Source organism: Poeciliopsis prolifica, unplaced genomic scaffold (genome assembly GCF_027474105.1).
Source record: "Poeciliopsis prolifica strain line A6 unplaced genomic scaffold, Auburn_PproV2 SCAFFOLD018, whole genome shotgun sequence".
NCBI lineage: Eukaryota > Metazoa > Chordata > Actinopteri > Cyprinodontiformes > Poeciliidae > Poeciliopsis > Poeciliopsis prolifica.
This window is the reverse complement of record NW_026562393.1, coordinates 4,753,222-4,774,401: the sequence shown is the minus strand read 5'-3', so window position 1 is coordinate 4,774,401 and position 21,180 is coordinate 4,753,222. Positions and strand designations below refer to the sequence as shown.

Sequence of the window (21,180 nt, the reverse complement as noted above, 5' to 3'; positions counted from 1 at the left end):
ATGGCCCAGGTATCTATTCTTATGCTTCTTTCTTTTCATCTTCCCCCTTCTTTTGCTTTTCCTATGTCAATTAATCTTTAAGAAAAGTCTGATTAAGTATCATATTCAAAGTTTCAGGGACTGACAACATCAAAAAAGAGTATTTAACAGAAAGATTTTGTGAATTTTCTCACCAGGGTTGATAAAAGATATTTCTATTACATTCTGAAAAATAATCAGAGGGAATGTTTCTGGAAAAATCTTAGAGCTTCTTGTAAGAAGAGAAGGATGTTTCATTTATTATTTGTATTTTGTTCACACTTATAGCCACATATAGTAAGATCCACATCACAACAGATTGGGGAAGGGCTACATTGTCATTGAGGTGGATTTCCTGCAGCCCAGACTCGTTCCTGAGACAAGGATGCAGCAGTATAGGAGTTGAACAAATTACATTCTCTACCGACACTTTGAAGAAAATATTTTATCAGCTGAAACATCTCTGGTTCAAATACTTACATAAGATTTAGAAAACATGTGGAACACAATCCAGCATTTCACCATCAAATATCAACTCTGTCGATACAGACTTGATGGTCGCTCTGCGTGACCTTGTCCTGACATGATGAATGACCAAATCAAAAGTGTAATGAAACTCCAGACGTTCTTCTGCTGCTCCCCTGTGATTTTCATCTATATACGTGTGTGTGTGTGCGTGTGTGTGTGAGCGCCCAGAACCTCCATCAGACTCACAGGTGACCCAATGTTTCTCCCCGAGTCTCCAGTGTTTGACGAGAAGAGGTAATTATCAGTGACCTCCTGCCTTATAAAATTTAACAGAGTGAGAAAGTGATCTGAAAGGATGAGCGAGAAGCAACCTTGAAACTTTAACATCATCTCGATGTCTCCTTACACCTTTTTTTCCCCTGGATTCTCTCCTCAAGCCACCAAAGTTCTTCTTGATCCCTTTTAATTCTGCCTCTGTGTCCCTGAGGACTTTGATCATTAAGTGAAAGTTGATGCAATTCTGCTGTAAACCAGCGTACATTTAGTGCCTTTCCAAATGATTTATATTCGTTAAACTTTTCCCAAATTTATTAGGTTTTAACCACGAACTTCAAAGGGGTCTTCAAAAGCTACTAAAGTTATTAGGGGTTATTCTGAACTTTCTCGGTAGTTATGCTACTGTATGTTTGGTCCTCCAGATATCTTACTAACTACATTTCCTTAGTCTCTTCTATTAAGCTACATTTGTGCATTATTATATTGTAAACACTGTAGCCATTCACAATTTTTTTCTACACTTTTTGCCAATTTACTTGTGCATACTTTGTTCTATTTCAACCATTCCACTTTTCCGGTATTATGCGCATTCACGACATTTCGACTATGTCTTTTGGTATTGACATTTTCAATGGTTCATGAAATATTCAGCTTTTTGGGATCATCTTGGGCCCAATTGAAATGAATGGAACATCCCAGAATTTCTGAAAAATTCTGCTGAAAACTTTGTGCTCTTTCACATCTAAATACAGCCACATGTTTTCAGTTACAAATGCCATTCAAATTTTAAAATGTAGCTACATCCTTCAACATCTTCACTTTATGTAAGCATTTATATATATATATCTGTTGCAAATTTTATAAAATCCCTCTTCAAGTTTTTGCTTGCATTATGCTCAGTCTTCAGAAAAACCCCCCAGAAACTTAGTTCTGCACAAATTTCTATCATGTTTTCACTTCAGTTTTTCTATTTGTGTTTTTTTAGGCTTTTGCTTTATTGTACTGCTTCTGCCTATTTCTTACATTTCTGCAAGTCTGTTGCAGCTTCACTTGAAATATTCAGTTTACAGCATTCAAACTGCATTTTCTGAACATTGCAAGAAATGCAATTTTCCTACTGGCATAATTTTTCTGTTCTCCTTTGTTTTTTATTTCCCATTGAGGTTATGCTTTGCATTCTTTCACAGAAATCTGCCTCATGTCCCTCAGAAATAAAAATTTACCTCACAAAACTGAAGCAAATTTAAAACAAGACCAAACACTTAAACTTATGCAAGCCTATCGTTTGTCTCTTGAGGAACGATATTAATATCTGACACATTTTGAAATGTCAACCAAACTCAAACAAGGTGCACAAGTACCTAATTTATTTATAGATCTGACACCTCTTATTTCTCTCAGGCTATTTTTGTTTTCAAAGAGAGTTTTTTCAGAGAGAGAGGGTGAATGAAGAGGGAAATGAAGACTGACAGACAGGTCAAATGCAGGAAAATGTGTGAGTGGGGCAGTGGCTAAAGAGATCAGTCTGCAAGGCCCCTGAGAAGTTGTTATTTTAATCAACACTTGGGGGGGGGAAATCCTTTAAGACGATTCTTCCACTTGTGACACATAAGTGATCAAAGACTCGTGCTGAGTGATAAAAATACCCCAAATGTGGGCCAATCACAATTCTGCATTCAGGCCTGATGGCTGCTTTCTAATATGGGCTTGTGGGGTTTAGTTTCTCTTCCTCCTCGCGTCGGCTTCCTTTGTGTTTTCAGATTCTCTCTCTATCTCTCTGTCCTCCTGTCTTAGTATTCACCTCCTGTCATGCAAATGTTAGTTCAATCTCTAGAGCTGTTTACTCATTGAGTGATGATTGCCTGTTCAAACATCTGTCCTCGACCGTGTACGCACCACCACACACATGAATGCTTCCACACATGCAAATGCTTTCTAGACATTGAGTGGCATCAGTCTCAATTTAAAGTCTAAACAAACCAGAAGGGTTTGCTCATTAAGTTATTTACATAACTCTTAAAAACAATTTACAGCAGAGCGGTGTGCTTGACATTTAGAGTGGATGATTTGTGAAGTGCACTTGTATTTATGCTGAGAGCATCCATACCTGTTGAACCTTTCCACATGAACTTCTGAATGTTTCAGTGAGTGCTGTTGGAGCCAAAAGCAGAAAGTACAGGATTTACTACACACCATGTACACTCATATGATTTCTGACAAAGGAGTCAAACTAATAACCAAAAGAGCAGTCACAGAGAGCTGCAGAAAGACCTTGAAAAGTAAAGTTGAGCTTCAATACACGCTGCTTTCATCTGCACTGGTCTCAACACACATTCAGTGCACAAGACTCCACTGTTGAAGAAAAGGCATTCTGAAAATCATTTGATCATTTGATTCACATGGTGAATACAGGGGAAATATAGTCTGGTCAAATGAGTCCAAAGCAGAACTCTTGACATCATTTTATCCACTATGTTTGGAGGAAGAATGGTCTAGGACAGGGGTGGGCACTCCTGCTCCTCGAGGGCCGGTGTCCTGCAACTCTTGGTTGTCTCCCTGATCCAACACACCTGAATCCAATAGCTGAATCACCTCCTAAATGCAATCAAGTTCTCCAGAGACCTGCTAATGACCTAAGTATTTGACTCAGGTGTGTTGAAGTAGAGATACATCTAAAAGTTGCAGGAGACCGGCCCTCGAGGACCTGGAGTGCCCACCCCTGGTCTAGGAAATCACCCTACAACTGTCAAGGTAAAAGTGAAGATGCAAGTGAAAACATGTTGTTGTGGGTTGTGGTTGTATTACAGCAAGTGGTACAAGCTGACCTCAGATAACTGAAGGAAACGTGAATGGAGAAACGTACCCGGACAACCTTAATAAAAACGGAAAGATGAAGAAAGTGTGGATGTCCAAACAAGACAGAAGCCAGACACAAAGCCAGTGAAACACTGAACTCAGTTTCAAAGGAAATAAGAAAAAAAATTCTTGGATTTCTGGAAAGAAAGTAAAAATAGTAATTGATGCAAGTCAATCAACTGACTTGCGTCCAACTCAAAATCTATTAAAAGATCTGAAGATCAGAGCACATAAAGACCTCCAGAAGCTTCAAGACATTAAGGTTTTTATAGAAGAGTGAGTCAAAATCACACCAGAGAAAGTCTCGAGTCATGTGGCTAATATTAAAGTCAAACTCCAACTTAATGGCTTAAAGTACAACTTAGACTTTCAGACCACTGAATTGAGACTTCACTTTGACTTGAACACTTTCATTTGAAAAGCCTTTACACCAGATAGAAAGCATGTTTCTGGGTATGTAACAATGTCACCATTCCTGGCCTGCAATTCAACTCGCTTCCTGCACCCTTTGGCCAATTTTTTATATTTCCTTTTTTGTTACTTCAACAAGCACACTTGATCTATCTCGTTTACCTGCTTTTCTTTTACATTATGCAATGACAACAAAATCTCCAATGGTGCTAGAGAGGTTCTCTTTTCTAACAGGAGGGGTGTGGGAAGTTGAACAAGGGAAAAAAAAATCCAATCAGCATTATCCAAAAGCAGACTGCTATGTAGCATGTCTATATACCATGATGCATAGTAAGTTTTTGAAGTCAGACAAAAGCAAGTGTCTCAGACACATTCTTAATTGTGAGCCAAGAGACAGTGACTTGAGGGATGTCAGCAGCTGCATTGACATTTTGTGAGTGATCTCAGAACTGCCACAAGTGTGTGGCATTGTGTTGGGTGACGGACTGAGTGCAAAAAACACAGAGAGCACACTCTAACATATTACCTGAAGTCATAATGGAACTGTGTTTTTCTTCTTTAAGAAAGAAAAAACACAGAATGAATAAATAAATAAATCTTGAAGGTCTTTAGGCAGATGTATTTTGACATTTGCCAAAAGAGATCTGTCTTTTGTCAGACGGGTCTTTGGGTTTTTATTATTTAGTCAGCAATGGCATAGGCCAAACACCTCACCCATGAATGCAATTTTTTACCTAGATGCTTACTTAACAGAGACAAATGAGGCATTCAGAGCTTCAGATGTTGCTCTGTATTTGTTTGTGACCTCCTGGATGAGTTGTTTAATGCACTCTTTGAGTAATTTTGGTAGGGAGAACAATTCTCATGTGTTCTGTTCTACTTCACTTAATCAGACAGATTACGTCAAAGGCTACAATGGACAGGTGACCTGTCTGGTGTGTACCCTGGCTCTCACCCGGTGATTGACTGCCCCTCTTATTCCTGCTGGACGTCCCCCTTTATTGATCTGCCTGTCAGTGGCTGCCTGCAGATGGCTCAGTGTGATAGGACAACCGGCTCTTTTAATGTTAATCGTTCTTGCAAGTCCTAATTCCTAATCCAGTTCAACAATTACCACCGCTTTGCATTGCAGAACATTCATTGCTCTGACGTTGGAAATTCCTAACAAAACAACAACAATAATCTTCCTCAGATTCCATCTGCTTTATTCTCCTCTCCACATTTGCCATTGCTTTATTCTTTTAAGGTTGAAACTTTCAGCGAAACATGCTACACTGATTTCAATTCTGCAATTTCTTCAGCGAATGGTGAGCAGCTTCGTTGAGTCAATTCAATATTTTACAGAGCCAGTGAAGGGAGGATGAGTGGGTGAAACAGAAGAACTGAACCAGTAATAATATATATATATTACAAAAACCTGGCATATGCAACGTAAAGAGTGTATATGTTGCCATGTCTGCTTAGTTTTGAATATTTCATTTGCACTTTTGATTTTAGAACATGTAATTTTATACTGTGAATAAAAGTCTTCAAGAAACTATTGACAAATACCTCAATATTCCTGTTACAAACCAGATCTGCACGTGTTCCCATCTTTGTTTGCTTTGATTTCATTTTTAAAAACCTTATTATTGATGTAAATAATGCGATGTATGGACCGCTGTAAGGATGACGGCAGCATTACTGCAGCTAAACGTGGATCGTAAATGAACTAAAATGAAATTGTAACTTTGGACATAGGTGACCTTATGATCAACTGTCTTGACAAATGACTTGGCACCACAAAATTTACTTTTCAGTGAAAGTTAATGAAAAATCCAAATTTTGGCAGTGCTGCCATGAGTCTGGCTCCTTTCACTCCATTTTGCTCCCCCTGGTTCAATTTATTTGGTCACATTGTTCTGCATTTACACTCTTCCTTAAGCGCACACAATTTGTGAGCTTGCTTATTTGTAGGCATAAAATTGGACCTAATTGTTATGCAGATGACATCGCAAGTGAGACTTAACGAGGCACGCTGATGCTGGTAACTGACTCTGTGACCGGGATATTAACAGTTTGATGCCTCACATTTGGGCTAATTTGGAAAAGATTGACAGATTTTTACCTCTAGTAATAAAACTCTCTTAATATTCTTCACCCAATAATATAACCTGGTTATTGAAGAGTGTAATATGTTTTTCCAACTTGTGTAGGCAGATGCAACTAAAAAAACACTTTCCATTTTGGAAGATTGATGGATCATTGTTCTGTGAGATGTTCTCTGTAACTTTATTTTTTGACCTGTTGGCTGTGTTGCTTACTCTTGATGATACTGTTTGTTCTCTAATGTCCTCACACACACATCTGAGTCATTCACAGAACAGCTGAATTTTTACTAAGATTAAATTACACACATGTAGACTCTACATTTGGCAAAATCTGAAGGAATTTGATTGGACTTGATTTTATTTTGTGGTATCACTGCAAAGACATTGGAACAATACTGCAACCTCAAATTTTAATTGACAAAACCTTTTGAAAACTGCATAAACCCCTTTTATTTTTTATGTCATGAAATTGCAGTAATATGCATCAAGATTTGATGGTTTTATAGGAATACTTTTGAAAGCGTCTGTGCAGTTATCTGGAAATTTTGTATTCAAGAGCATTTCTCTGCCTTCTTGACCCAGCTCTATCAGAAAAGAAAGACAACAAATCAGAATACAACGCTTCAAGAAAGCTAATGTCTCTGGCTGACATACTGATGACATCTTTTGCAGACATGGGAAGATTGGTGGAAAAATGACATCTGATATCTTCTTCAGTAAGAAGAATGAAGCTGACTAGAGTGATGGAGCTGATTAAATGCAATGCAGAGAGCTGAGATAAACGAGCAGAGTGGAGAAGCTGTGGCAGCAGTGAAAGAGTCAGATTAAAACAAACAAAGAGTCAGATTTTAGATGGTATAAGTCATTTGTTCAAATGCCTGAAAGGACGACCACTTACAATTACAGCACAAAGACCTTGCTGCAAATATGACTTTCATCGTTTAACTTTGAAAATCATGCATTTAATTGTCTAAAAATCTGTCTTCCATGAAAAACAAAATTATAATCCTAATACAAAAAACACTTTTATGATCCCAAAGGGAAATTAAATGTTGTAACTCATATTAATTCAAATTCTTTAAAGGGTAATTAAAGATGGTGATGGCAGGAAAGACATCATGTAGTGGCCTTTATTACACCTAATTTGAAAAAGCCTCTGACTGAAGACGCTTTGTCTTTCTAAGACTCATGAAGAGAAAATTAACCTGCAAGAAATGAGGAGAAATTGAGAAATGTCCACATTGTAACCACTCATTTGAGCAGGCTTATGAAAACTGAGGCGTTTTAAGTTACGAATAATGATATATTTTGAAAATATATATTATGAAAAGCCATACAAATAATAGATGAATAAACATAATCTAAAAATACAAACATATCTTGCTTTTTGTTTGTTAGGATTGAGATTGTGTGTGCGTGGAGCTGCAGTCCTGGCTGTGATTGGTTGTTTCTGCTAGAGCGGTGTATTTCTGCAGATGAAAGGAGGATCATAGTGAGAAGGCAGAGGAGCATGATCTTTTCACAGGTTAACTGTCTCATACTATGCTGTCACAACATAGTGAGAGTTTTAATAAATATGTAATAACAAAGAAGCTTGTTTAGATTGCATACTGAGTGGGAAGAAGAAATGTTCAAAAGTAGTTCTGCAGGATCTTGGAAAGTTAATAACACTCAATATGAAGCCACAATTAATCAAAAATTACTCATCCTGAAAAACATATTGAGACATTTATTGATTGGGAGATTGATTGTCTTCAGCTATGAAGGCAAATCACAAAAGATTCCTTTTACTATGATGATTCTTGGCGAGCTGTGCCCAGACAAAGCTTTCTTTGTGTCTCTGAATCCAAGCTCCCAGTTGGAAGGCAATCATCTGTTTGCAAGTATTTAAATAAAGCTAAAAAAAAAAAAAAATCTGAAAGAAACATACATTTTTTCAAGTATTCTTCCAAACTTGTGACCATACGGGCTGCAAACAGATAGTTTTTTTCAGATTTTTGCTTCATTTGTTTTAGTAGCGCATGTTTACGCGAATACCCGTCATAGCATGTTGCTCAAATTTATTTATTCATTTCTTTTGCTTCCTTCTTTCACTCACATTGTAGGACAGCTGTTTTAAACAGCAGTGCCGTCGTTTCTAATAAAAGCTTATTTTCCAAAAGACAAGCCTTTTAACACAGCTCTAAAAATACAGACAAGTGTTAAAATAGCATATCAGATGTGAGAAGCGTGACTGAGGTGTTTCTGTATGAGTAATAAGAAGGAAAGCGAATGAGCGATCCCACTGATGAATGCAAAGTAACAATAACAGACACGTTTCAACGGGTGGTCTCTCTCTCTGTGTGCCAGAAGCTGGACAGCGTGTGAACCAGCCAGATGAGAACATATGCTCTCAGCCCTGCAGCTTGACCGCAGACTCCCAGATTAAAGTCCACGATGTTTGCCTGATACATTTTTATGACCCTTAGGGTTTCCCACCTTCTTAAAAAATTACAGGCACAAATTTTAACACATTTCAGAAAATAAAAACCTGATATCACATATTGGTGAAAATGATAAATAGTGACCCATGGATTTGTTCTGCAGGCATGCATGGGATGGATGTATCATCAAAACACATTGCAGCTGTGAAGCTGTAAAACAGCGTGACTTAGATTGTAGTTTTCAGTGTAGACGGCACAGGAAAAAAGATAACTTTATAGTCTTTGTCTCAACACAGTGATCTTTACAGCTGTAGAGTCATCTACCTAGAACTCAACAGACTGTAGCTATCACTACATGCTTGGGACACTGGAAAATATTGAAAACAGCCTGATTAAAGATTCACAATGAGGAATACTTGTAGAAACACCTTATTGCTGAAACAACAGCTGCAAATCAGATTTGCCCATCCTTCTCTGCAAATAACTTGAGTGAAGTCAGAGTGGATGAAAAGCATTCTTGAACATAAGCTTTCAGGTCCTGCTATAGATTCTCAACTGGAACGGGATTGTGGTTTGGTCTTTGACTGGATCATTCCACACTGTAAAAAAATGTCTGTAAATTTCACAATGAAAAATGGTAAAATACCAACAGTTTCTGACCGTAATATCCAAAACATTGCATTATCCAAACCATTTTCCTGTAGTATTGCATGTGTTATTATGGTTGTTGTATGTTGCTGAATGTGACACTCTGAACAGGTTTCCTTCCAAGATTGCTCTCTATTTATCCCCAACCTTTTTCTCAGCAATCTGACCAGTTTTGTGATAAATATTTCGATTAATAACAATGTGCACAGAAGCTCAAGGTTTAGTCAGAAAACTTTGCCCAGCTTGCAATGCTCAAATTTAAAACCTATTAAGTTTTCGCAAGATTCTCTGCAATGCAAAGCTTGAGTCAGCCTATATATATATATATATATATATATATATATATATATATATATATATATATATATATATATAGATATAGATATATAAATCCCCACTTGAGAAACCTTATGAAACTGTTCTGAAGAGCTGACAGCTGGGCCATGATATAATTAAACTTTAGATTCATAGCAACTGCGTATCACCGCTTTAAAGGACATATTCAAGCTCATTGTGATATTTGTTTTAGCAGTTTGTCTAAAAGCTTATGACGCGTGAGAGAATCTGTTGGTTTATTGACTTTGCTAAACTGCATTCTCACCTACGTACAATAAACAGAGTATTCCAGGGTGCCTGACTGTGAAAACAAAACTGCTTGTCAGATTTGTGTTTGACCTGTTGACGCTGGGAGAGAATTGTAAAAGCATATAGATGTAAGTGAACAGTACAGAGTGGCGATTGGAGGGAGGACAGAAAAAAGAAGCAGAGATTGAAAAGATGAAGGTGAGTAACGGAGGAAACTAGAGCAAATGTGGGCCGGTGGAGGAGGAGTTGATCTGAAGTGAAGGAGAGGGAGGAGAGAGGGGAAAAGGGAGGCAGGCTTAAATCCTCGCACCATCATTACCAAGGCGCACATGCAGCCTCTCCTGTGATGAAGTGAGAGGGGATGGAGAGAGATGCAGGGAGAAAAGATGGAGTTGCAGAGGGAAAGGAAAGCAGGATTACTGGTGTGACAGCACAGGCAGATGAGCGTCAGTGCAGCGGAGAGGGAGAAACTCTGCTGAAGGAAAAAAAAGAAGAAAAAACAAATCAGTGCAACAGGATGAGGACCTGCTAGTGCACAGCCTGCCCGACCCCACAGACCTGCCATCTGTCCTGCTTTTTTCTCTCTGTTCCTGACGCTTCCAGCATCCTATAACATCTGGATCACCTCACATCCATATGGGAAGGAGGGCAGGAAGGGAGGAACAAACCTGAATTTGATCCCTTTGTTTTTGCTGCTGAAGCAGGACCTGAGGAGGAGCATCGGCGACTGGGGGCCTGAAAAGTGAAGCGAAGAAGGAGGAAAACTTTCTTCAAACATGTTTAGGTCTGGACAGGACCTTTCCCTATGCATATGGGAAATTCTCTAACTTTCTATGGATTTTGTTTTTTCTCTCTCTGAGGAGGGAGAGGTAAAAAAAGGAGGAAGCTCCACCGTCAGCAGTGCTGAAGTGTTACAGAGGTTTGTGCTCCTGTCATTGAGGAAGCATTTTATCACTCGCTCTCTCTCTCTGCCTCTTTCACTCCTCCTCTCATCCGAGCAGTGGGGAGCCTGACGGATACAGACGGAGAACCAAACACAGCTGCTTCACACACACACACACGCATACACACATACGCGCACACACTCAGGCTGCTGTGCCAGGTCTCCCACACCTCCCTTTCCTTCTTTCACCCTCCGTCACTTTCCTCTCCTGTCCCATTTTGATGCCCTGTCTTCACCTCCACGACCACTTGTGAATGTGATGCACGCAGGAAAGCAGACGGGGAGCGGAGCGCCCAGACAGTTTTTTTTTTTTGGGGGGGAAAAAAAAGACACACACGCACACTTGCCATCACGTTGTGAAGTCCTTCAGGAGAGTGTGTGGATATCAAAGGCTGCTTTGCACACACACACACGCGCACGCACACGTGCGGAGGGACTGATGAACTCACACTCTCCTGCTCTCGCTGAAAGACGTGGTCTAAATGTGGACTCCTACAGGTGCTGAGAGGGGAGAGAGAGGCAGGTGAGGAGCAAGTGAAGGCAATAGAAGACGCTTTGAGGAAAGAAAAAGGGAGAATAATGATGGAGACGCTGGAGTTGAAGTTGGATGAGAGCAGAAAACACAGGTAAGCGCATAAAACAACCATTCTGTCAGAGACCTATATCCTTTACATCTAACAAGTATGAATGGATATAAATCAATGCATGCAGGCAGAGCAGGGTGCTCAGGGCTGTTCTGTGAGCCTAGTGTGAGTAGTCACACTTTCAGTTTTTGTAAGTGATGAGTTTCCTCGAGAGAAAGTGCACATCTGTTGCTGACAGAAACGGTTTTGCCAGTGGAACACAGAGCTTCTGTGTGAGTCTGGACCTTTGCATTTCCCTCTCAGGGGTTTGATTCTTACTTGGCGTCTGAGTTCAACCTGTTTTAGTTGTGCTGTTGATTTGCCCTATAATCATCAGCAGCTGTCTGCTCCAGTTTTACTACTGAACGCTGAGCTGCAGCGTCACTGCTACGCAGCCCTGTGGGTCCTGAGCAGGAGCTTTGGGTCCCTTCACCAGGGCTCACAAGGGGGTCACACAAAATTTCATTTCATCAAAAAAAGGAGCAATTCTCATTTTAATTTTAATTTTGCATTGATGTATTTTTCTCCCTTAAGCTGCTGTATTTCACATGAATGCTTTTCACATTCGAGTTACACATAATTATGATAATAATTTCACTTGAGCCCATAATATTAATAAAAATAATATGGTTACATAATATACTACAGATAGTAATCGATCAATGAGAGCAGGATGACCTTGAGTGAAAAAGTTAGTCAAAAAGAACAATGCTAAACACTATCAAAGCGTTTATATTTCGACAATTTCTTCAATAGCTGCAAAAATAATATAACAAAAGTGATCAATCCATTATATTGATGTTGGCATGTTCATATGTTTGTGCTTTTATATTTTGTTAAGCAAAAATAGTGAGCTAAACACCCATTTCATCAAATAGCAGTTTTCATACTAGCAATACTATAACACAGAATATTACAGACACAAGGTTTACAACTTTAGCTAATTCCTTCATTGGGTTTTGTGCTCTGCTAGCTGGCTTGCAACCACAGACATGTCGTTTCTAGATTTAAAACAGTGGTATCTTAACAAAAAAAATTGTTACTAACTACTAGTTTTCAAAATACGAATGGCCAAAATTGAAAATATTTGAGGGAATATACAAGAACTTTGATGACATAAAAGAGTTGCAGGCATGAAACAAAAGTCAACAGGTCATGTTAGAATAAAATGATATAAGTTCTGAATGAAACTATTTGGTGCATGTAGCATACATAGCTGCAAGGTGTATGATTTTATGTAAGTTAATGGAGACTAAGTCTGGTTCCAGATTGGCTGTTGGAGGCTGAAAGAGAGAAAGGAGTGAACCAAAACAAAAGCAAAAGAAAACCAGAAGCAGAAACTAAAACTAAACAGAACAAACATCAACTCAAGAAGAGTCAAACCACAAGCAAAATGAAAACACTAACCAAGGCTTTGACTTCAGGACTTCTGAAGAAACATGCCCGGTCATTCATACCACTTCAACATTTTTGGAATTTGTGTCACTGCAACCAAACACCATCTTTTATTAAGATTTTATGTGACACCAATCAAAGCTGCAACATTAAACATTTGCTTGTAGCATTTATATTCAGTACCATTTGTTCAGACACCTCCAAATACAGTACAGCAAACCCAACTACCTTTAGAAATGATTGTTAAAAACAGTTCAAATTCCAGCTTTAGTCCAGGTTTTATGTGCTGGTGAACATAAGATAAAAAAATCAGCATCATGAAGGCAGAGGAACACAATAGAGAGATTGGAGAAAACGTTTTGCAGAAGTTAAAAACTGAGCATTGACGTAAAACAATACCTCAATCTATGAACATCTCAGTCCATCTTCTGATGGTAACTTTGTGGCAGAGTCATTTGTAAACACAAGAGATATTAATCATAAACTCCACGAACTGACCTCTGTGGAAGACTGGCAATAAAGTCACTGATGATCTTGAGAAGTTTTCAGTTTAAAGAAACTGAAAGATTTGGAAAATTAGACCTATTCAGACATTTTTGGAATAAGTGTTTCTCATTTCGCTCAAATCTCTGGGTCCTTTCTTACTGGATAGATGTAAAGTAAACAAAGGTGCATTGAGAGCATTTTTCTCCTGATATGTGGAGAGGAAATTAATTTCTGTCTCATATTTTCACAATTCATGTAGCCAGCATAATTAAGAATATCAAAAGATGAAAAGAATAAAGAAATGATTTCAGTTACACTTGAATTATTGGGTGTGTGAAGCTCATCAATCACTTCTTACCCTTAAGTCGCCATCAAATCAGTTGAGTTAATACTGTGTTTGACAGATAACATGCTATTACCCCTGAACCAGGAGCAGCAGCTCTGTCCTCATCAGTCAGCTCAACTGAGACACCATTTTCCTTCTTTTATTTTTTGCACTTTCATCCAGCCATGTGGATGACTTGATGGAGACCAGCTGACGTACGGCTCTCACAACCTCCCGCTCGCATACGTTTAACATCATTACTCAGCCTTCCAAATATAAATTAAACTCTCAATATGAATAAATACATGTGTCACGCTCAACCGTGGAGCTTATTATGAAACATATCACATAACGTCTGCCACATGAATTTATCATAATTAGGATTTTAAGTGCTAACACTGAAACCCTGTCTGTCCAGGGGGGGTTTCTCCTCTTACACATGAAGATTTGACAGCTTTACAGGAAATCGTTGCGAGCCAGACGTTATCGTCTGGATGACTGACGTTGACAAGGTGAGAGGATTTCTAAATCGGCTTGGGCCTTCCCCACTCAGATCTATAGCAATGAAAATCTCAAAGACTCCAGAAGTGTGGCTGAAGCAGTCACTAAAGCCCATAAATGTAAGAAAAAATAATTTTATTTAATTTGTATTGTAAGTGCAGATGTCCTTTTTAGATATCTCAAATTTCTTCAGCCTGTCACTTTAGAAATCTCAGGAAAAAAGCAGTAAGAAAATAAAACAAGTGACTTTGTTAAATGAATTTGAATTTATTAGGATTCTTCAGGAGTAGATATGGTATATTAAAACAAAGCACACTAAATTGGAAACCAGGGAATAATTATGTTTTGCTTAATTTTAGTTTTGAGTCTGTTCCTTAAGTCAAAGTTTCATGGTAAAAAAAAATCTCAGACAAAAAAGATTTAATACCTAGAGAAAACATTGTGCCATCAAGAGTCCCTGCATGGCTTCCTGCTTTTCAAATCTTAAGTTTGGTTCATGCAGCAAGATTTTTATGCTGAGACTTTACCTTATGGAAAAAAGGTAAATGTTCTAAGTATAGTCTTGTATTCCTGCCATGCCAGGTGTGTTAAGAGTGATCTTGTCTACTTGGAAGGATGTCAGGACCACTCAGATCTCAAATCAATAACACTCATCTTGTTGGATTGTTTTGGCCCAATACTCCAGTGTTTTGGGTGTTTCCCAAGGACAAAGAATAAATAGTGCAGCATGTTGAATGTGATGTGTAGCACATTCGAAAGGGTCCTTTGGCTCTGAACTAAAGTTTCAGTTCAATAGCATTTATGAGATTTCTCATTGGACGTCTGTATGTTTATATGTGAGATCTGCTGCTTGTATCATCAATCTTGTCCTTGGTCAAAATGTTATTTCTATTGGTAGGGATTGTACATAACCTAGTAAATCAAGATCTTCCTTGAGTTCAGCTCTTGCTTCACTACAGCAGACTTGTTTATCTTTAAAGCTATAAACCTATTTGGAAATAAGGTCAAAATGGAGTCAGTACTCCTCCTATTCAGAATTGAGCCAGCAGGAGGGACTATATCTGCCCCTTAGACATGGGGACACTTTAGGACCTCAAGAATGAGGTAGAAAGTGTTGCTGTAAAAACAAAGAAAGAAGATGTCTTGGTTTCCTCCTGGGCAGAAAATGCAGGGCATTAAATATCATTCAGGAACAGGGAAAATGTGGAGAAAAATTGGTAGTTCAAAAAGATCAAGGCACCAAGACGCTCAGGTGGAATCATTGTATACAGAGGTTACAATGCCGGGTTCAATTCCCAGCCCCAGGCCTTTTGCTGCATGTTCTTGTCTCTCTGTTTGTCCTTCTTCCTGTCAAGCTGCTAATAAATAAAAGTCAGTAGGGCCAAAAAACCTTTAAAAAAGTTAAACAAATTTCGTGCAATAGCCCAGAGCTAATTACATCATAGACTGATAAGTCAGTGATTGACTGAGTGACTAACTTGGGAGACAGCTGTAACTTCTTGATAAAGACCAGTCAGATGAATCTGTGGTTGTGTTTGGAGAACACTATGATGTTGTATAAAATTGATAATCTATTTTGGACTTTAAAACTCCCAATCATGAGGGATACGTAGTTTATACGTTGAGGAAGTTCAGACACTTGACTAGATAGAAAGTTGCATGTTATGACTTCGCCCCCAGGGATATAAGAAGGGCAGTTCCTGGCCTGGTGGGAAGATGCAGGAGACCTTCTAGAAAGACAGTCACAGAATAAATGCTCCCACTGGGAGTTCTTAGACTTCAAGTCTGCATAAATCATCTTCAGAGATTCCTGATGTTTCGTACAGCTGACAGTGATGTGGCAGCAGCACGTTGATGGGAAGACAGCAGTGTGTTGCGTTAGTCTAAGCCTACTAATTCATTCTTCCTAATTAATGTATTCAAATCAGAAGCAAGAAAATAAAACAAGGTTCGACGCAGACATGGTGGTTATTCTCTGATGATGCTCATCCCTTTAGCTACATATTCGCTGCTCATTTCAGGATGACTCCCATGAGTTTACACACTGATCATACCGCTGACAATTTTTGATCGTTATGTTGACATAAGACTGGTCTGTATTATAATTAGTGGAAGGACCAGTGAGAGCTAAGAAAAGAAAACCCTGCTAAACCAAAAAGATATTAAGAAGTGAAATGAAATGAAATGAAATTTTATTCGAACATGATACAAATATAAAAATAAAATAGTGCACAGTAACAAGAAGTGCATAAGAAAGAAGAGAAAATACAGATTTTTTGTTTCAGTTGACATATCATGCTCAAAATGGGGTAGGAAGAAGTGAGAACTTATAAACTCCTACCCCTAAACACTTGAGACTGTAGAATCCTACTGTCATTAAAAAAATCAAAATCAAAATGTCAGTCAGAAGTAACAGTTACTATTTACCTATTCATTTTCCCATTTTATACTGGGTTTGTCTTTCTTAACCCTTACACCAAGTTATCTGCAATACACACCTTATTGCTTTCTATTACACGTATGTGTATCTATTGAAAATTACCTCTTTGTACTTTCTTTTGAATTGCGTTAAACTGTTGCTTTGTTTTAAATCTTCATGTAACTTATTCCATAACTTTACACCTGTAATTGAAATACAGAAGCTTTTCCTTGTTGTTCTGAATTTGCGGATCTTGAAGTTTGAGTGACCCCTCAAGTTATACCCCCCTTCTCTTTCAGAAAACGTGCTCTGTATGTGCTCAGGTAACAGCTGTTTAGATATTTGAACATAAATTGAGCCATTTTAAATTCTACAAGCTCGTCGAATTTGAGAATTCTGGATTTTATGAAGAGCGGATTTGTATGGTCATAATAACCGACATTATGGATGATTCTAATGGCTCTTTTCTGTAGGACGGTTACCGGATGTAAGAGCTCTTGTAATTAACTCCCCACACTTCACAGCAATATGATAGGTATGGTAAAATCAGGAGTTATATAGAATATGAAGTGATTTAGCATTCAATACATGTCTAGCTCTAGCCAATATGGATATACTTCTACTGAGTTTACTCTGTAAATATTTAATATGAGGTTTCCAACTGATTTTGTCATCTATTATTAAACCGAGGAACTTATTAGCAAAAACCCTTTGTAGAGTTACGTCCTCTATTTGAACTTGGATTTCAGTATTTTTATAACAGTTCCCAAAGACCATGATTTTCGTCTTGTCCAAATTTAGGGATAATTTGTTATGGTCAAACCATATCTTTAACTTACTAATCTCTGAAGTGACTGTTGAGAGAAGATGTTCTGAATTGTCGCCAGAGGCTAGAATATTTGTGTCATCAGCGAATAAGATAAATTTTAATACATTGGACACTTTACTGATATCATTTATATAAAGATTAAATAAAACTGGTCCCAATACTGATCCTTGTGGTACTCCACAGACAGTCTCCTGCCAATCAGATTCCACCTCTCCCAATTTCACAATTGTTTCCGGCTCTTTAAGTAACTCCTCATCCAGTCAGAAACTACTCCCCTAATTCCATAGCGTTCTAAGTCTGCAGATTTTTAACAGATTTTAGACTAATCTTGATTTTGCAGCTGCACAGATTGTATACATTATTCCATTTTATGGATTAGTCTCAATTTTTGTAATCTTGTTGATGCCAGTGCAGGTATAGATTTAGGATTATCCTGCATGATTAAGCTACTTGGGCTCCACAAGAACAGGAAATATGACAGATGCAGTTTGCTGGCGGCAAACTGCTGATAACTTCAAGACATGCAGAAATCAAACATCCATGAGTTTGCCAAATTGGTGTGTGTATGTGTGTTTCCTGCATGTTTCACATACTAGTCTCCTCTTTTAAAATTGAACATTTTCAAGCTATGCAGGTTATGTATGGATTTCTTGTCTTGTAAGATATTGTAACTGCAAGCAATCTGGAGCAAACTTCTATTTTCTACACTCGCATCCACACACAGTGCTTATCTGTGACCCCGTTATGTTGCACTATGCAATCAGATTACACAGCGAAATGAACACTTGACCTGATATCCAGTCAAATGATCCACCCAGAAAACACTTTTCTGCTTTCTCACCTCCCTTCTGTCATTTTGCCATAACTTCATTAGTATCATTTGTTCCTTTTGATTTCATCAGCTGTACTTAAGAATCTGTGTATGATAAACACTTTATGAACAAATAATTAATATTCATAATTAACTGGTGATTTTCATATTCACATTAGTGAGTTGATATGGTTTACTTATTTATTTATTTTTTAAATTTTCATCCAAATATAAGATTATTTTTATACTTTCGTAACTGCAAAATGAGCAGTAGTTTAGTAGGATTGTGTATCTGTGGTTTGTGTTGGACATGATTCATGTCTCGATTCATTTTTGTGTTTCATTCAAATAAAAAACAATGAGATTCACTAATTTCAGGAAGAAATTCCAGTAATTTTGCATTTCCCCACTGGTATGCTTAAGTCTTAATTTAAATAAATCTTGCTTGAGCAGGTATTTTGCTTTATCATCAGTATAATTCATTGTATGCTTTAATTATTACATTTTCTTTGGTTTGTCTTGTTGCATTTAAATGTTTATCCTTTGGTGTTTTGAATAAGACGAGTTAGAGTCAGGACACAGCTTCAGTTATTACAACTAGAGACTAGAGATCAGCCCCAAAATCTGGGTGTTGTGATTAAAGTGTTGTGGCACTGACCAGGGTTTAATAATCTTGTTTGTGCAATGCAAAAATATGAAAAAAATTGGGTTTTTTTCTCCTATAAACTGTATTGTTAGGCTAAAAAGATGAAATCAAACTAAACGTCATTTTAATATTGAAAGGGAGACCTGTAAAGTTGCATTTATTGCTGTTAGATAGATTCCCTCTTGCTTTTGGGTTGACATAATTGGATTCATCTCCTCTTCAAGCAACAACTTAAAAACTAGTGCAGCTATTTGTGTTAGTTTTGGGAGATCTGAACAAAAGCACATTCCATTGTCTAGTTTTCAGTCCATCTCTGTGCAGCAGAGGCAGTGATGGTTTAAATCTTTTACTCTATGTTCTTTTTTTAACTCAACAGGGACTTGATGTGGTTCATTCATTCATTGGCCTGATTGGTTGATATTCGCTTATTACAGATGGTGGGAGGCAGATGGTTCATCCAATCATTTAATGTCCTTGTCCTTTTGCAAACACTTTTCATGACCCTCTTCCCCACTGGTCTTTTATGACAAATCCTCTCACATGCCAGGTTAAGGATTTGCTACTGTAATCCCACTGTCTTTACTGAATCAATGACACAAATCAAAAGATCAAAAATTGTTTTGCATGTTTCAATAGTCAAAGCAAAAGTATGCTTTTCAGTTAATTTGCATTGGCTTGCTAAAGTATTGAAGCCACCTGTAGGCCTAATTTACATCTGCTTGTTCACTCTGCTGTGCATTCAACAGCAAACCCAGAGTGAGATCATTTTCATCATCCCATCCAATCCGCTGGGGCCTGTTACTCTCGGTCAATGTCTACATACAGTCCGAACTGTCTGCTGGTCATATTATTTGTGGAATGAGAAAAACAAACCAAGGCTGAAGGAACAATGCAAAACCTAAATTGATGATTTTCTTTCTTATCCTCTTCTCCTCTTCTGAGCTGACACTGACCAGTGCATTATTGTCTCCTCTACATGGAGCACAGTTTTTCAGCTGAGCTAAAATTGTGTTTGTGCTTATCTGTGAGCTCTAAGCAACTTGAGTGGCATATAAAGGCCTTCAAGCCTTTTCATATTTTGCCACACTACAGTGACAAATGTCAATGTCTACTGGTTTTCACAGAAGAGTTGGATTTACACTGAGAATAAAATGCACACAACTCTGTTTACCAATTACAGGACTTGGAAAGGTAACTGCCTCTATTATATTTAAATCATGAGTCCAAATGTCCATCACACATTTCAGGTTTTAAAAAGTTTGAACAAATCAAAATGTATGTTTTTACTTCCACTTTATATTGAGGCAAAGTAAGAAAAAGTTTGAAACATCAATTTGCAAACTTTGCTCAAATTAGACAATCTTTGACCATTGACTTTCTGCTTACATCTGGCTGTTTCTGATAACAATGGATTGCTTCTAGGTTTCAAATTGTATCTTTCTTCATATGAACTCCAAATTCCCAGGAGCTGAAAATCTTATTAAGCTGAATGATTGGTGTGCCAGGTTGGTGAAGGGAGTTAAAGGAGGTGGTGCACGTTTAACTCTGTTGCTTTGAATCAAAGCTGGGAGCTGTTGTTCATTAGCAGAGAGTCTCTGATGGCCACCGACTCACTGTTTATCCCTTTCTACCTATTAAATATAACCATGTACCTGAAGATCTGCCTTATTTCTTTCCATCCTTCACTGTATGAAAGCCCTCCTGTTTTCACCAAAGGTTCAAAGGTTCTGCCCCAGCAGGGGTCGATCTTCAAACAGCAAATGTTCTAATAAAAGGAGCCTAATTCATATGCAGATTCTGGAGGTGTGAATTGTTAAGGAAATTAAGATGGAAATGATGATTACAAAACTGACAGATTTGTGAGAAAATCTACATTTACTATTTTTGGGTTTATTTTGTTGCCTTTTTTGTTTTCCTTTGGTCCTCTGGTTTTGGACCATATTATAAACACTTTGTTATTCTAATAATTATATTTTAGTTAGGATGCCTCATTCTTTTTCATGATCTTTGTATAACAAGGGTCAAATGTAAAACATTCAAGTTACTCAATGGTTAGAAATACTCAGCTGGCATAAGATCAGACAACAGACAGAAAAAATTATTGGTAACACTTTATTTGATGGGTTGTGAATGAGACTGTCATGACACCGTCATAAACATGACATAACACCTGTCCTGAACATGAGTAAGTCTTCATGAATATTTGACTGTGTCATTTGGTGAATCATGACACTTTTAATACAAAATTGTTATTATTCAAAATGTCTTCATTATGACAACTTGTCATTAACTAAGACATGATGATCTGATATAAATTTGTTATAAAAGTGTTACTGATTAAACTTTAAAAATTGTGTAGTAATCTGTAATACTTTTGTAACAAATTTATTTGAGATCATGATTTCTTGGTTAATGTCAGGTTGTGTC

At 37.8% G+C, this 21,180-nt stretch overlaps 1 protein-coding gene across 1 annotated transcript in view; it reads left to right on the top strand.

The window, feature by feature from the left end:
- Positions 1-10,145: 10,145 nt before the first annotated feature.
- The window catches only part of LOC129367864 (glutamate receptor ionotropic, NMDA 2C-like), a 50,541-nt gene continuing 39,506 nt past the window's right edge, over positions 10,146-21,180 (top strand). Inside the window, exons 1-2 of the mRNA XM_055042483.1 lie at positions 10,146-10,694; positions 11,217-11,344. The gene's annotated coding sequence lies outside the window, so the exon portion shown is untranslated. The remainder of the gene's footprint in view (positions 10,695-11,216; positions 11,345-21,180) is intronic.